Source organism: Phyllobates terribilis, unplaced genomic scaffold (assembly GCF_046119375.1).
Source record: "Phyllobates terribilis strain yellow unplaced genomic scaffold, ASM4611937v1 Scaffold_1__5_contigs__length_1240528914, whole genome shotgun sequence".
NCBI lineage: Eukaryota > Metazoa > Chordata > Amphibia > Anura > Dendrobatidae > Phyllobates > Phyllobates terribilis.
In genome coordinates, this window is record NW_027362761.1 from 6,629,262 (window position 1) to 6,644,030 (window position 14,769).

A 14,769-nucleotide genomic window follows, 5' to 3' on the forward strand; every position below is an offset into this window, starting at 1 on the left:
GATGAGGAGAGGAAGGAGATTAAGAGAGGAGGGGCATGAGAAGATGAGGGGATGAGGCGAAGAAGGGACAATGAGAAGAGGGAGATGAGGAGAGCAGAAGATGAGGATGAAGAGAATAGGGGGAATGAGGAGAGTAGAGGGATGAAGAGAGTAGGGTGATGAGAAGAAGAGAGGGATAAGAAAAAGAAGGGGATGAGAATAAGAGGTGGATGAGGAAAGGAGGGGATTGAGGAGAGGAGGGAAATACACTGACTGCTGAGCCGTGTATCTAATCCTGGGTGATACTGACTGCTGAGCCGTGTATCTAATCCTGTGTGATACTGTCTGCTGCGCCGTGTATCTAATCCTGTGTGATACTGTCTGCTGAGCTGTATATCTAATCCTGTGTGATACCGTCTGCTGAGCTGTGTATCTAATCCTGTGTGATACTGTCTGCTGAGCTGTATATCTAATCCTGTGTGATACTGACTGCTGAGCAGTGTTTCTAATCCTGTGATACTGACTGCTGAGCCGTGTTTCTAATCCTGTGTGATACTGACTGCTGAACCGTGTATCTATTCCTGGGTGATACTGACTGCTGAGCCGCGTATCTAATCCTATGTGTTACTGTCTGCTGAGCTGCGTACCTAATCCTGTGCGATACTGTATGCTGAGGCGTGTATCTAATCCTGGGTGATACTGACTGCTGAGCCGTGTATCTAATCCTGGGTGATACTGACTGCTGAGCCGTGTATCTAATCCTGGGTGATACTGACTGCTGAGCCGTGTATCTAATCCTATGTGATACTGACTGCTGAGCCGTGTATCTAATCCTGTCATACTGTTTGCATAGCTGTGTATCTAATCCTATCCCGTGTGATACTGTCTGCTGAGCCGTATATCTAATCCTGTGTGATACTGACTGCTGAGCCGTGTATCTAATCCTTTGTGATACTGACTGCTGAGCCGTGTATCGAATCCTGTGTGATACTAACTGCTGAGCCGTGTATCTAATCCTGTGTGATACTGACAGCTGAGCCGTGTATCTAATTCTGGGTGATACTGACTGCTGAGCCGTCTATCTAATCCTTGGTGATACTGAGTGCTGAGCCGTGTATCTAATCCTGGGTGATACTGTCTGCTGAGCCGTGTATCTAATCCTGGGTGATACTGTCTGATGAGCTGTGTATCTAATCCTGCGATACCGTCTGCTGAGCTGTGTATCTAATTCTGTGTGATACCGTATGCTGGGCTGTGTATCTAATCCTGTGTGATACCATCTGCTGAGCTGAGTATCTAATCCTGTGTGATACCGTCTGCTGAGCTGTGTATCTAATCCTGTGTGATACCGTCTGCTGAGCTGTGTATCTAATCCTGTGTGATACTGACTGCTGAGCCGTGTATCTAATCCTGTGATACTGACTGCTGAGCCGTGTATCTAATCCTGTGTGATACTGACTGCTGAGCTGTGTTTCTAATCCTGTGTGATACTGACTGCTGAGCTGTGTATCTAATCCTGTGTCATACTGACTGCTGAGCCGTGTATCTAATCCTGGGTGATACTGTCTGCTGAGCCGTGTATCCAACCCTGTGTGATACTGTCTGCTGAGCTGTGTATCTAATTCTGTGTGATACTGTCTGCTGAGCTGTGTATCTAATCCTGTGTGATACTGTCTACTGAGCTGTGTATCTAATCCTGTGTGATACTGACTGCTGAGCCGTGTATCTAATCCTAGGTGATACTGACTGCTGAGCTGTGTATCTAATTCTGGGTGATACTGACTGCTGAGCCGTCTATCTAATCCTTGGTGATACTGAGTGCTGATCCGTGTATCTAATCCTGGGTGATACTGTCTGCTGAGCCGTGTATCTAATCCTGGGTGATACTGTCTGATGAGCTGTGTATCTAATCCTGCGATACCGTCTGCTGAGCTGTGTATCTAATTCTGTGTGATACCGTATGCTGAGCTGTGTATCTAATCCTGTGTGATACCATCTGCTGATCTGAGTATCTAATCCTGTGTGATACCGTCTGCTGAGCTGTGTATCTAATCCTGTGTGATACCGTCTGCTGAGCTGTGTATCTAATCCTGTGTGATACTGACTGCTGAGCCGTGTATCTAATCCTGTGTGATACTGACTGCTGAGCCGTGTATCTAATCCTGGGTGATACTGACTGCTGAGCCGTGTATCTAATCCTGGGTGATACTGTCTGCTGAGCCGTGTATCCAACCCTGTGTGATACTGTCTGCTGAGCTGTGTATCTAATTCTGTGTGATACTGTCTGCTGAGCTGTGTATCTAATCCTGTGTGATACTGTCTACTGAGCTGTGTATCTAATCCTGTGTGATACTGTCTGCTGAGCCGTGTATCTAATCCTGTGTGATACTGACTGCTGAGCCGTGTATCTAATCCTGTTATACTGTTTGCATAGCTGTGTATCTAATCCTATCCCGTGTGATACTGTCTGCTGAGCCGTATATCTAATCCTGTGTGATACTGACTGCTGAGCCATGTATCTAATCCTTTGTGATACTGACTGCTGAGCCATGTATCTAATCCTTTGTGATACTGACTGCTGAGCCGTGTATCTAATCCTGGAGAGGAGGGGGATCAAGAGAGTTGGGGATGAGGAGAGTGGATGAGGAGAAGAGGGGGATGAGAAGAAGAGGGGACAATGAGAAGAGGGGGATGAGGAAAGCAGAAGATGAGGATGAAGAGAGTAAGGGTATGAGGAGAAAAGGGGATAAGGAAAAGAAGAGGGGGATGAGGAGAGGAAGGAGATTAAGAGAGGAGGGGCATGAGAAGATGAGGGGATGAGGCGAAGAAGGGACAATGAGAAGAGGGAGATGAGGAGAGCAGAAGATGAGGATGAAGAGAATAGGGGGGGTAAGGAGAGGAGGGGAATGAGGATAGTAGAGGGATGAAGAGAGTAGGGTGATGAGAAGAAGAGAGGGATAAGAAAAAGAAGGGGATGAGAATAAGAGGTGGATGAGGAAAGGAGGGGATTGAGGAGAGGAGGGAAATACACTGACTGCTGAGCCGTGTATCTAATCCTGGGTGATACTGACTGCTGAGCCGTGTATCTAATCCTGTGTGATACTGTCTGCTGAGCCGTGTATCTAATCCTGTGTGATACCGTCTGCTGAGCAGTGTATCTAATCCTGTGTGATACTGTCTGCTGAGCCGTGTATCTAATCCTGTGTGATACTGACTGCTGAGCCGTGTATCTAATCCTGTGTGACACTGTCTGCTGAGCCGTGTATCTAATCCTGTGTGATACTGACTGCTGAGCCGTGAATCTAATCTTGTGTGATACCATCTGCTGAGCTGTGTATCTAATCCTGCGATACCGTCTGCTGAGCCGTGTATCTAATCCTGGGTGATACCTTCTGCTGAGCCGTGTATCTAATCCTGGGTGATGCTGTCTGCTGAGCCGTGTATCTAATCCTGGGTGAAACTGTCTGCTGAGCCGTGTATCTAATCCTGTGTGATACTGTCTGCTGAGCCGTGTATCTAATCCTGGAGAGGAGGGGGATCAAGAGAGTTGGGGATGAGGAGAAGAGGGGGATGAGAAGAAGAGGGGACTATGAGAAGAGGGGGATGAGGAAAGCAGGAGATAAGGAGGATGAAGAGAGTAAGGGTATGAGGAGAAAAGGGGATAAGGAAAAGAAGAGGGGGATGAGGAGAGGAAGGAGATTAAGAGAGGAGGGGCATGAGAAGAGGAGGGGATGAGTCGAAGAAGGGACAATGAGAAGAGGGAGATGAGGAGAGCAGAAGATGAGGATGAAGAGAATAGGGGGGGGTAAGGAGAGGAGGGGAATGAGGAGAGTAGAGGGATGAAGAGAGTAGGGTGATAAGAAGAAGAGAGGGGTAAGAAAAAGAAGGGGATGAGAATAAGAGGTGGATGAGGAAAGGAGGGGATTGAGGAGAGGAGGGAAATCAGGAGAGTAGGGGAATGAGAAGAAGAGGAGAATGAGATGAGGGGATGAGGAGACGCGAGGGATAAGAAGAGGAGGGGGATGAGGTAGATGAGAAAAGGAAGGGAATGAGGAGAGGTGAAGGATAAGAAGAAGAGGGGATGAGGAAAGGAGGGGAGTAGGGGGATGAGGGGAACGAGAAGAAGAGGAGAAAGAGGAGAGGGATGAGAGAAAGAGGTGGATGAGGAGAGGAGGGGATGAGAAGAGGTAGATGAGGAGATGAAAAGGATGAGGAGAGGAGGGAGATGAAGAGAGTTGGGGGATGAGGAGATGGGAAGGATTAGGAGAGGAGGGGGATGACGAGAAGAGGGAAATGAGAGTTGGGGATGAGGGGAAGAATGGGATGAGGAGTTGAAGAAGATGAAGCGAGGAGGGGGATGAGAAGAGGAGGGGAATGAGAAAATGAGGGGAACAAGGAGAAGAGGGAGATGCTGAAGAGAGTAGAAGGATGAGGAGAAGAAGGGGATCAAGAGAGTTGGGGATGAGGAGAAGAGGGGGATGAGGAGAGGAGCGGATGAGAAGAGGGGATAAGGAGAAGAGGGGGATGAGGAGGAGGGGAATGAGGAGAGGAGGGAGTTGAGAGGAGAAGAGTGAGAAGAAGAGAATAAGGAGAGCGATGAGAGGAGGGTGATTAAAAGAAGAGGGGGATGAGGAAAAGAAGAGAAGGGGATGAAGAGAGTTGGGGATGAGGAGATGGGAAGGATTAGAAGGGGGATGAGAAAGAGGGAGATAAAGAGAGTTGGGGGATGAGAAGAAGAGGAAGATGAGAATTGGGGGACGAGGTGAGGAGAGGGGAAATGAGGAGAGAAGGAATGAGGAGAGGAGGGAGACAAGTAGAGGTGGAGGATGATTAGAGAAGGGATATGAGAAGAGGGGAAAGAGGAGAGGAGTGGGATTAGGAGAGTAGGGGATGAGGAGATGGGAAGGATGAGGAGAGGAGGGAGACAAGTAGAGGTGGAGGATGATTAGAGAAAAGGCCAGCCACTCCGTTCACGGTCTATGGTATTTATGACAATATCCCAGACCTGTCGGCGGCCCGGTCCTGTGCCCTCATCAGTCTGACTTGTGCATTATCTATGACAGAACATTCATCTGGTGGCCAAGTGGCTGAGCACGCTGGAGAAGAAGCTTGAACATCACAGTGAAGGAAGCCACCCAAATTTCCGCGTGTTCATCAGCGCTGAGCCCGCCGGGTCCCCCGAGGGTTACATCATTCCTCAGGGCATCCTCGAAAACTCCATCAAAATCACCAACGAGCCTCCGACTGGCATGCACGCCAACCTGCACAAAGCTCTGGATAACTTTAACCAGGTAACGTCATAACCTCAGAGAGTCCATCTATCAGAGAGGACCAAAAATATGTTCGAGGGGTAAGACGGTGACATCCCATGTTCTTCTCTGCTCTCACATACAGGACACTCTGGAGATGTGTGCTCGCGAAACAGAGTTCAAGAGCATCCTGTTCGCTCTGTGTTACTTCTACGCCGTGGTGGCCGAGAGGAGAAAGTTCGGACCCCAGGGGTGGAACCGCTCCTATCCCTTTAACACCGGAGACCTCACAATTTCAATCAACGTGCTGTACAACTATCTGGAAGCCAATGCCAAGGTAAGAGCCGGGGCTCCACATGGGAAAGCTAAAGGTGATGACACGTCACTGGCAACGTCCGGACCGGCCTATAGATGGCGTCTCGCCACGCTGATTTCATACTTTCAGGCCTTCAGCAAAATAAAATCTCGTTGCTAAATGTAAAGTGACAGCGAGGCAGGTGCACGGAGGACGGGTCGGACTACTGGCCTTATTGGCGGTAGAATAATGTTTTATTCAAGACCCATAATATGTGAATGAGCAGAAGAAGCAACCCCCCTCCCATCACCGCGTGATTTAAAAGGTTAATTCCACCTTTAAACATTACATTAGCTATGGCAGAAGTCCATAAGTGTTATGGCATCTTCTGCCAGGCCGCAGTGTGAGTGGCGTGTAGCTCCCTGACTTTTTATTTGAGCCTCCTCCGCCCGTAGTCTGTCCAGCATCCTTTACGCCCCATTTACTTTGTGTTTCAGGTCCCCTATGACGACCTGCGTTATCTGTTTGGTGAGATCATGTACGGAGGTCACATCACGGATAACTGGGACCGGCGGCTGTGCAGGACGTATCTGGAGGAGTTCATAAAGCCAGAAATGATGGAAGGCGAGCTGTTTCTGGCTCCGGGGTTCCCACTCCCCGGAAACATGGATTACAACGGTTACCACAAGGTATTATGGAGACGGGTGGTGAGAGTAACTGACACCAGTTGTCACTCAGCACGGTTGTCATTACCAGGAACAAAAAAAAGGCCATCGATAACGATTCATGAAATGGGGTCCGCACTGAGTTTGTGGCAGACGATGTCCTCAATCTCCGCCATTACAGCGCTCTCCTGCTTCTCTTCCCAGTATATCGATGACGTCCTTCCAGCCGAGTCTCCGTACCTGTACGGCTTGCACCCCAACGCAGAGATCGGCTTCCTGACTCAGACGTCCTAGAAGTTGTTCCGCACCGTCCTGGAGATGCAGCCCCGGGACAGCAGCATGGGCGAGGGTGACGGTGTCACCCGAGAGGAGAAGGTAAGAATATTGCACATAGGACCGGATGAAGAAGCCAGTCAACAGATTCTGAGGCCCAGACCAAAAATGGCCTCATCTGACACATTTAATATTAGGCCATGACTCACGGAGGGGTAATGATCGAGGCCTGACTCTGCGCACTCCAGTCAGAGCAGTAGTGTTCATACCAAGAGGCGGTGACTGAGCTGCGAGCGTCTCATGTCAGAGATCTGAGCGACCCTGAATCTGTCTTATCCCGGCACACACAATACCGCAGAGCGTATGAGCCATGAAAAGGGTCCCAGTATCCTTCACTACCGCCCTGACTCATTGTTCCAGACCTGGAGCAGTGTGACATGCGGTGCTAATGATCACGTCCTCTCCACTGTGTAGGATCTGTGCTTGGTCAGCTGCTGTAGAGGTGATATGGTAAACTCACACTGCGCTTGTCTGTATTAGTGGATGGCGGATTGATATCCGTAAGCTTAGAAGCCACCAGTGGAAATCTCAGAACATTATTATAAAGGGAGGAGAATATCCTCCCAATGGTGGACGCTTGGAGCCAGTCCGGATATTGAGTCTCTCCGCAGCTAATGTGGGCAGTAATAGGGCGGTGGCACTGGACCAGTCGCCTATCCGTTCCTCCTGGGACCCACAAACTACAGCGTGAACCTTGTGTGTGCTTCCTCAGCAGGGGAAGGCCACGCTGGACGAGATCCTGGAGAAACTCCCTGAAGAGTTTAATATCACAGAACTGATGGTGAAGGCGGAGGAGAGGACGCCGTACATAGTGGTCGCCTTCCAGGAGTTCGAGAGAATGAACATGCTGACTAGAGAGATCAGACGCTCCCTGAAGGAGCTAAATTTAGGGCTGAAGGTAAAAGGCTGGAGCTGCCGCACCGTACGCCAAAATACAACCAAAATGTTACTGCAAATTGTTAAGTTTACATTGTGTAAGAATTAGAGGCTTGTAGCAAACCTGCCCGTCACTCTCGTTCTATTTGTCCTCCAGGGTGAACTCTCCATGACCAGCGACATGGAGAATCTACAGAACGCCATCTTCCTGGACATGGTGCCCGATTCATGGACCAAAAGAGCCTACCCATCCATGGCAGGTCTTGCAGGCTGGTTCGTCGACCTTCTCAGCCGTATCAAGGAGTTAGAGACCTGGACGGGAGACTTGGCTCTGCCCTCCGCCGTCTGGCTGGCCGGGTTCTTTAACCCCCAGTCCTTCCTTACAGCCATTATGCAGTCTATGACCAGGAAGAAAGAATGGCCGCTCGATAAGATGACGCTGCAGTGCGATGTGACCAAGAACAGAGAGGACTTCAGCAGTCCTCCGCGAGAGGGAGCCTACGTCCACGGACTGTTCATGGAGGGGGCACGCTGGGACACACAGGTAATGCTGCGTCTCATCAAGTCAACAGCACAAAATATATACTTGGCCGGCGCTCCAGTCACATTCAAAGCAGCAATTATTTGGCTTCTACTCTCAGCAGCCAAAATGGTTACTCAGGATCCCATAAAGCGCTACGGGTGCACGTGCCCTACAGTGAAGGGAGAAAACTGGAAGCCAGAAGAAGTGTGAATGTATCTTTAGACGTGACTGGAGTTCATGGACTTTACATGTCGTGCTGAGGTTGCATTTTTACAGTTATTTCCACAGAATTACCATGAAACTGTGATTGTTAGCAAAGGAATTGTCACGCCCGGTGTGGGGGAAGACTTAGTGCAACACAGAGGGGAAAGGGGGGGGGACATCCTAGTCTGGTCTAGTGTCACCCTGTCTCAACTACCGACCCTATATAGCCTCGCCCTACTCTCCCTGGTGTAAGGCCACGGCTAGGGATGGAAAAAGATGAGCACTAGTCAACCTCCACTAAACTGTATAGACAAGGGTGGACAAAACAGGGGAAATGGCTTAGCTTTAGCTAAACTCCAAGTGTGCACACGGCCTCAAGCTCCAGAGAGGATGAAGTAATGCTCCTGCTAAGCCTCACAAGCAGAAATGGATATAGCCGGCGACTCCCTCTTAGAAACACCAGGTATATATACACCCAGGCCAGAGAGCTAATTACCAGAAGGGAGGTAGCCGCTCGGTCCTAAAGACAGCCTCTTATCTCATTATCTAAGAAGCTGTCTACAATGCCAAAAGTAGAGATCTCCCACTGCAGGGCGACTCATCACCTCTGACACACCAGTGACAGTACCCCCCCCCCTCTTCCTGAGAGTCCGGAGGCTACTCATAAAGAGGTGTGGAATGAGTGAACCAATCTGGGAGCGTTCACCTCTGACGCTGAAACCCACATCCTTTCCTCTGGACCATAGCCTTGACTCAGCCACGGCGACTCGGTCAGGGTCATCATAGATGAGGGCCAGAGCTCCGAAAAACCCCTCCACAGATTGGAGACAGAGTCCTGCGGTTACGAAAACGCCCATGACTTGACTGAGGATCTCCCTGCAGTAGAGAGATCACAATGCCAACCCATTGCTCCTCATTACCGGAGAAGTAAGGACGAAGGTTAACATACAATTTGCATACCTCCTTAAATACAAAAAAAACGGTCTGTCACCTATGACACACCCGGGACAGGAATGCAATATAACTGCACCATGTGAACATACCCTAAGACATGAGAAGAACCTTAATGGAACCCAACTAATGGGTTAAACACAAAGACAGGCCGCAACGTTCACCTCCCAGTTTCATCTGAAAACCATAAAATACAGTAAATAAGGTATTAGGGAGTGTTGCTTCTAATGTAGAGGACCTCCTTAATACTGTGCTGTATGGAGGCAGCAGAGGACACCACAGTATGGCGCCATCGGGTCTCCCCGGGTGCCGCCGTACAAGCTCCGCGCCAGCAGGTCGCCTAAGGGCGATTTCAGAAAGTTTTCTCTAAAAGCGACGACCTTAAAACAACTTTAAAACTCTTCTGGGGAATCGTTGGTCTGACATCAGAGACGGGAGAGGGAGAAGCAGCGGCCGTGCCCTCCTGCCTTCCCCTTTCTTCTGCTGTCGCCAAAGATCTTCAAGAAACTTCATTACAATTTTGAAAGACTGATCAAAGTGGGTCCGTCTGGCACATTATCTGCCGATTAGCGGTGCCGCCCGCCACCGGCTTTTTAGATAGAGTAGCTAGTCTTTGAACGTGGGTGAGAGCGCAGAGCCCGTGCGCCAATTACCAGAAGACAGTCTACAAGGTCAACGGAGATTCAGCATAAAGACAATGGAAGCGGCGACTTCTCCTCCGTACGAGAACAAGGCCTCGATGTCATTCGAGAAGAAGATGAAGCGCAAAATGCAAAAAGACATAATCCGGCTTTGATTTATATGGATTAGAAAAGCAGCTTGAATACCAGAGAAAATGTAAATGTGCGCTTAATTATCAGCGAGTGATCCCTAAACAACACAGCAGACGGATCAATGGAAGGTGCAGCCGTTCTCCATATGCATCAAGTTCTGGAGAAATCTGCTGTGTAATGAAGAGAAGATGGGGAATGGACGGGCTGACTGCTGACAGGCTGCTTTACTGGGACAAGCTGGTAACTAGTGGTGATTAACTGCTTACTAACTGCAGCAATTACCACTAGGGGGAGCTCCCTGTATACAGAGATACATAAGATCCTGTCTGCGGCCACCACTAGGGGGAGCTCCCTGTATACAGAGATACATGATAAGATCCTGTCTGCAGCCACCACTAGGGGGAGCTCCCTGTATAAAGAGATACATAAGATTCTGTCTGCAGCCACCACTAGGGGGAGCTCCCAGTATACAGAGATACATGATAAGATTCTGTCTGCAGCCACCACTAGGGGGAGCTCTCTGTATACAGAGATACATGATAAGATCCTGTCTGCAGCCACCACTAGGGGGAGCTCTCTGTATACAGAGATACATGATAAGATTCTGTCTGCAGCCACCACTAGGGGGAGCTCCCAGTATACAGAGATACATAAGATTCTGTCAGCAGCCACCACTAGAGGGAGATCCCTGTATACAGAGATATATGATAAGATCCCGTCTGCAGCCACCATTAGGGGGCGCTCCCTGTATGCACAGATACATGATAAGATTGTCTGCGGCCACCACTAGGGGGAGCTCCCTGTATACAGAGATACATAAGATTCTGTCTGCAGCCACCACTAGGGGGAGCTCCCTGTATACAGAGATACATAAGATTCTGTCTGCAGCCACCACTAGGGGGAGCTCCCTGTATACAGAGATACATAAGATCCTGTCTGCGGCCACCACTAGGGGAAGCTCTCTGTATACAGAGATACATGATAAGATTCTGTCTGCAGCCACCACTAGGGGGAGCTCCCAGTATACAGAGATACATAAGATTCTGTCTGCAGCCACCACTAGGGGGAGCTCTCTGTATACAGAGATACATGATAAGATTCTGTCTGCAGCCTCCACTAGAGGGAGATCCCTGTATACAGAGATATATCATAAGATCCCGTCTGCAGCCACCATTAGGGGGCGCTCCCTGTATACAGATATATAAGATTCTGACTGCGGCCACCACTAGGGGGAGCTCCCTGTATACACAGATACATAAGATTCTGTCTGCGGCCACCACTAGGGGGAGCTCCCTGTATACAGAGATACATGATAAGATTCTGTCTGCAGCCACCACTAGGGGGAGCTCCCTGTATACAGAGATACATAAGATTCTGTCTGCAGCCACCACTAGGGGGAGCTCCCTGTATACAGAGATACATAAGATCCTGTCTGCGGCCACCACTAGGGGGGGCTCCCTGTATACAGAGATACATAAGATTCTGTCTGCAGCCACCACTAGGGGGAGCTCCCTGTATACAGAGATACATGATAATATCCTGTCTGCAGTCACCACTAGGGGGAGCACCCTGTATAGAGATAAATGATAAGATCCTGTCTGCAGCCACCACTAGGGGGAGGTCTCTGTATACAGAGATACATGATAAGATCCTGTCTGCGGCCACCACTAGGGGGCGCTCCCTGTATACAGAGATACATAAGATCCTGTCTGCAGCCACCACTAGGGGGAGCTCCCTGTATACAGAGATACAAGTACTTCTATACCCTCTCCAGCAGCAAATTGGTAGAAATTGTTTGAGAGAGACTATTAGGAACTTGTTCATTTTCTTTCTAAATGCAAAAATTAAGCAATAAAAATTCAGAAGGTGAAGAACCGGTGCCCAGGACTCCGATGTGGATGGACTGAGCCTTACTTACTGTACATAAAAGCCCATAATATCGCATTCGTCTTACAATCCGCGGACGGAGGGTGATCCGCGGGCAAATCCAGACAATTCACTGCTCCAACTATTTATAACAATCTGACAGATTTCCCAAGAAGAAATAAAACCCGACTATTTAAAGATCCATCGGCTGGTAACACATTAACGAAGCGCACCCGGCGGCGTCTGAACACCATCATTTATCATTACAATATCTGTTGTGCTTAAGAGCCAGAAATCGGCGTCTCCGCACATCCGTCTCGGCCTTATCACATCATTTATCTCGGAGTGGGACCCGCTTGTTTTGGGTGTCGGAGCTGAATATATAAAGTCGCGTTCTCTGGATATTGTTTCCATGGTGATTTATAAATCAGATGTGATTTTTTTTTTTCCTCCTCTTCCTTAAAAAGAATGATAAATCTTTATGTGCATTTTATTCGCTACTTAATGAAAAAACGATCTAATAAAAACTGAAATAGTCCACCCCTAGAAGGGTCACAGCTCATTTCTCTGCCTTTCTGCAGACTTGTTCCCTTGAATGGTCCTGAGCTGCAGTACCACACACAGCCACACAGGCGGATGGCGCTGTTTTTTCCGTAAAGCAGCAGCTTAGTTTTAACAGGATACTTCCAGTGCACCATTAATACACTCATACAATTTGTGCCATCTTCCCCCCTTACAGACCAGCATCATCACAAACGCGCGGCTAAAAGACTTGACTCCAGCGATGCCGGTCATCTTCATCAAGGCAATCCCTGTGGATAAACAGGACACCCGCAACGTCTACGCCTGTCCTGTGTACAAGACGCGGCAGAGAGGACCTACATACGTGTGGACATTCAACCTCAAGACCAAGGAGAACCCCTCGAAATGGGTCCTGGCCGGGGTGGCGCTGCTGTTGCAGATTTAGATGCCTTTCTGGTTAATTGGTTCTCACGTGGACTGAACTGTTTTCTGTTGCACGAAGAGGATTCTGCACCTTGTGAAAAATAGAAAATCCAGTATTAAGAGTAATATATAATCGGAGGAGCCGCGCGTCCTCAGAAGTTACCTGTAAATCTGTTCTAATAAAGCATTTGCTTCTCTTACATTTGTAAGAACCATCAGTGGGGACGGTCATCGCTTCTACAGACATTACGTCATTATCCAGGACTTAGATGTACCTCCATTTACTGAGCGAAAGCAAGTCCAAAAGGGCAGAGGTTTGATCTCTTTTCTGGTAAAGGGAACTCCGTGTCCGAACGTGCAGACTGCGCTCTCCATTTGTCTCAAGAGTCAAATTTGTGGTGCATTGAAGGTTCAGTTCACATTTTTTTTTACAGAGATCCATGCTGAATGCTCTGACCTAGCAATTTACTATTTGCTCAAAAATACCATACATGTCTTATGCAGAATCCAGGGCAAAAATTCAGTTTGGCGCCATCCCTCCCCCATATAAACAGCTTAAGCGCTTTGAGTAGTCATGTAACCGCTCATAAGTGATTTGCACACTTACAATCACATGCAGTGAAATACTTCAGCCCCAGCTTCATTAAAGAGAAGCTACTTGGCATAACCAGAAGTATGAAAATCACATAGGAGTGGTCACGTACTGATAACTGGAACCGAATCCTGACAATGAGGATATTACAAGCCGTTAGGATTTGGCTAATTTTATAATGAATACTCCTAAAAAATTGAGATGTAGTAATCTTTAACTTGTCAGACAGCACCATACTTTTATCAAAAATGGCTATGTATCATGTTATCGAACAAGATATGAATTGCTACTTGTGCACAGAATCAGAAGCAATAATAGCACAGAAATACAGCACCAGAACCACCGTCAGTACATGAATACTTCACTAAAACCAATAGTACATGAATACAGAACCACCGACAGTACAAAAACAGCAACAATATCGTAACACCAACAGTACAGAAATTCAGCATCATAACCACTATCAGTACATGATTACATCATGAGAACCAGCATCAGTACAGAAATACCTCACCAAAACCACTGCTGTGCCCCTGCACAAAATATGACCACAAACTACCTCTTCGGGTACATGGCCTCCACACAGTCCTTTCCATATTGGATTCCCTCTTCACGCGGTCTCACATTGCGCCCCTTATTCACAAATCTCCCCTCAGTATACTGTCCGCTCCATATGGTGTCCTCACACTATCCAGTTTCTATATTGTATTCTCAAAATCTTTTCAACCCCATACTGTCCCATAGTCTCATACTAATTCCCCTCACATTTCTCCCCCTTACTGTTCCCTTAACACTTTCTCCCCCTACTGTCAGCACACTATTCCCTCATACTGATCCGAATAACTCCTCCCCATACTGTCACCATAAACTTTTCTCCCATCCATACGGTCACCTCACGCTTTTCACCATTCAGCCTGTCCCTGCCTATAATGCCCCTCACATTTTTCAACCCCAGCGCTGTCCCCTCACACTTTTCAATCCCCATACTGGCCCCACACACATCCCCAACCCATATTGTCTGCTTACACTATTCCCCCCATATTGTTCCCTCACGCCTGAAGGACCGTACAATTGAATGAAGGGAGCCAGCCTTATGTGGCCCAATTTATTCGTTTTTTTTAACCAGCTTTTGATTTGCACCAAATTCTTCTTTACATTTTATGTTTGTTTTAAGTTTGCCAATGCGAGTGTTTATTTTCCATGTTTGTGGTCTATTCATGAATTGTGACTTTAAAGTCACAAACTATTTGTGCAAATACATACACTTCAGTCCCTCTCCGTAATTTAAGTCTGAAATTTTTTCCAATTCAACTATACAGCGGCACATGCAACGTTTTGCTCTAAAAAAGGCAGAAAAATGGGCTAAAAGATTAAGGTAAAAGAGCATTTTTTTTTTATTTTGTGCAAAATTCATGACCCATGTGCTCTATTTTGAAGAATTGGGTGCAAGAAAATATCAATGAATACTACAAAACAAAAGGGACTTCACGATATGCAAAATAAATGGTGTTTTATCAC

At 47.9% G+C, this 14,769-nt stretch overlaps 1 pseudogene; it reads left to right on the plus strand.

The window, feature by feature from the left end:
* Positions 1–2,686: 2,686 nt before the first annotated feature.
* LOC141173729 (dynein axonemal heavy chain 9-like) lies at positions 2,687–12,737 on the plus strand (annotated as a pseudogene).
* The last annotated feature ends 2,032 nt before the right edge of the window (positions 12,738–14,769 follow it).